We start from the raw sequence: 3,374 nt of genomic DNA, 5'->3' as shown, positions 1-3,374 counted from the left end.
TTTAGTCAATATACTTATGCTGTTCAATTCCTTCTCTACATGAGGTTTAATGAGGCAAAAACAAATCATTAAATTATTTTTGATTACTTGGACCAGTAGCCAGCAAGTATTCTTAATCAAAAAAATAATAATTCCATAGAGCAGATACTACTTTCAAACATTAATCACAAAGATTTACTAAGTGCTTTTGCCTTGAACCTATTCAGCACCTGACAGAATGTTAAGGGAATTATTAAAACAGTCACGAGAGACAAGGATCTATTTCAAAAACAATAATTAAGCTATTTCTAAAACATTACAAATCTCGTTATGTCTTTGAAGGTTTTAATTACAATCTGGAAACATATAACTTCTCTTTGGTTTTTATACAGACTACAAAAGACCTAGTTATAAATGTATAAGTGAATTCTCTAACAAAATATAATGCATAAAACTATTGCATGTATTATTTTCATAATCAAATGTTTGACTAAACTGAAGTAATGTCATAATTTGCATTTGGCTTCACACGGGTATCCAGAAAACATGGCTTGCACTTCTCTGATAGTTAAACTTAATTTTGATTGTTGATTATAAATTCTCTTATGAGGAGCCTGTGTTATATTTGTGGATACAGTCGCTTTCACATGTCCTTAGCACACACAGAGTACCCATAACTTCATTGGGAATTCAGCGTGCTTCAAGGCTGACAGTGCTCTGCAGGAGCCAGAATTGTAGTAAAACTCACTTCAATTCTTCTAATTAATTAGTTATCTAACCCTTAATATTTAAGGTAATTCATGTTGCTTTTCTATGAGGTAGAGTTTTTACAAATGTCTATAAATTCCATGCTTATTATAATGCATATATCTTTCAACAAGGTAATATATATTTCTTAGTATTTGGTTAAATAAATATTAAAAAGGCAGAACACATTTTGTCATATATTTCTTTCATTATTTTTTTAACCTGAGTTTTCAGATGATTCAAGATGCTGGAGATGACTAAATTCTACTGTCTCTTCTCCGTAACAGGGTATGAACAATATTCACAATAAATAAGAACTTGAAATAACTGATGTGACTATAGTTAAGACAACAGTTTTATAAAGGTGATTATACTGAATGTGATTGTATTCTTTATGAAAACTACACATAATAAGTGTGAATGTGGCAACTCAATCAAGGCCTCCCCTTCTAGCCAATATAAACCCGACAGAGAACAGGTTGTTGTCCTAGAGCTGGATTAAGAAACAATTTCAGGTGTTAATTCTCTCGGGGTTATAATACATCCCTGGGTACTAAAACATCACTGGAATAATAATAATAATTGCTGAATCTTAGAAAGAGTTTACTCTGTGTCAGACCTTTTTAAGCACTTCACCTAAAATAAATCATCGCATCATTACAACTGAGCCATAAGTAGGTACTATTGCCTCCATTTTACATTTGAGGACATTGAAACAAAGACATAGTAGTGCACGAGTAAATGTTTACCAAGCTGCTAAGGGGTGAATGAGACCTAATTTGTAACGTTTGCCAGTTTCCATTCACAATAAATAAGAACTTGAAATAACTGATGTGACTATAGTTAAGACAACAGTTTTATAAAGGTGATTATAACATGTTTCCATGTTATAATCACATGTTTCCATGGTGAAAACATTCCCATCACAATCATCATCAATTTCAAATTACCAACATAACATCACTGAATGTGGAGTTTGAAGAGATGTACAGTGGAACACCATTATATAATTTATACCAGCCAAATTAACAGATAGATTTATGTGTATCTGAACAGCATAGCAATAGTACAAATGATAAAATAATGAGTAAGTGATGATTTTAGAGTATTTATAATTTTTTTTTTTTAAACGCCTACAGCACCTGGTATTCTGAGGTGGTCTCCCATCCAAGTACTAACCAGGCCTGACCTTGCTTAGCTTCCGAGATCAGACGAGATCGGGCACGTTCAGGGTGGCATGGCCATAGACTATAAATTCTGCCTTTAATATAACTTATAAATGGCAAATTTGTGCAATTTAATTTTTAATAATGACTCCACTTAAATGAGTTACAAAATCCTTGAAATTTTAACAATCGATTCTCATGTGTTTGTATGAGCTGGTTCTAAACTGGGCAAAGAGGTTAAGAAACTTGTTCAAAGAGAAAATGTAAATAATATGAAGTATGAGCCTGTATTATGTTCATGACAATCCGATGAGACAGATATTATCCCCCATAATAGAAATGAGGAAACAGATATGAAAAATTCGCACAACAAGACCATAACAGTGATGTTATTCAAACCCATGTAGTTCCAGAGTCTTTGCTCCGAGGCACTAGACAAAAATACAACTCAGTATGTCCTAGTTCACCAACAGAACATAAAAATCTTCCTACCTCATTCTAACATACAGCATCTGATTTACTCATTGAAAAAAAAATGGAAAATAAATCTGATATTTTTACCTCAATGCTCTTCTCAAAATGATTTCACAAATATTCAATGCATGGGCCATTTGATTTTAAAAGTACTATTAGTTTGTCCTTGTTTCATAAATGACAAAACTGAGAACTAAGACAATAAGTGCCTCATTCAAGTTTCAGTGAGAAAATGTGAGGCCATAATCCAGCTCTGGATTTATTTAATAAATGTCAATTCCAGAGAAAGAACTTCTCAGTTCTACAACGATGTGTGTTTAAGTCCTGAAGAAATAGTAAAAACTGGTAACAGGATCCAGATCATTCTTTGATGTAGCAGGCCTAAGGCAAGAAATATTCTGTTATTGGCAATGAAACAAGAAACAAGGCAGCGAGAGAGAATCCAAATTACTGCCACCTGAATCTTCATCTCAGACTGCTTCAGGTGCAACTCCTGTGCCTACCCTCCAAGGCTCTGACCCTATTTCTTGTGCAGTGTACTCTCATTAGGACACTTACCCACTTCTACTTACCACCAACCCAATCCTCAGGTAATACAATGTTTTTTTAATAATAGAATCAATTGGAAAACAAAATTTAGTATTTTGAAATTTCAGCATATCCATTTTTATGATTTTACATATATCTTCACTGTTTCTTCTGTCCATCATCTACATTCCACTTTAACTTTATTAGACAGCAAACAAAAATTTCTACATCTAACCAAAGTTTAAGAACTTGATAAGCATAACCAGTTGCAAGTAATACCAAGTCTCACAAAAACCTCAAATGAATCTTATTTTCCTTCTACTAAGAAAGACTTGATGTGGCAAAAAATTTATTAAGAATGTAAACTGCTATAAGATAAGCCCCACAAGGGAAGGAATGCTTGTCTGTTTTGTTAATTGAGAAACACACCATGATGTCTGAAATATCATAGATGTTCAATAATGATTTGTTAAAAATGAA

The 3,374-nt window shown here is 32.9% G+C and overlaps 1 pseudogene; it reads right to left on the bottom strand.

The window, feature by feature from the left end:
* Positions 1-1,856: 1,856 nt before the first annotated feature.
* LOC111740808 lies at positions 1,857-1,975 on the bottom strand (annotated as a pseudogene).
* Positions 1,976-3,374: the final 1,399 nt, after the last annotated feature.

This window comes from Pteropus vampyrus, unplaced genomic scaffold (genome assembly GCF_000151845.1).
Source record: "Pteropus vampyrus isolate Shadow unplaced genomic scaffold, Pvam_2.0 Scaffold68, whole genome shotgun sequence".
NCBI lineage: Eukaryota > Metazoa > Chordata > Mammalia > Chiroptera > Pteropodidae > Pteropus > Pteropus vampyrus.
The sequence above is the reverse complement of the archived record's forward strand: the minus strand, read 5'-3'. Positions and strand labels throughout refer to the sequence as shown.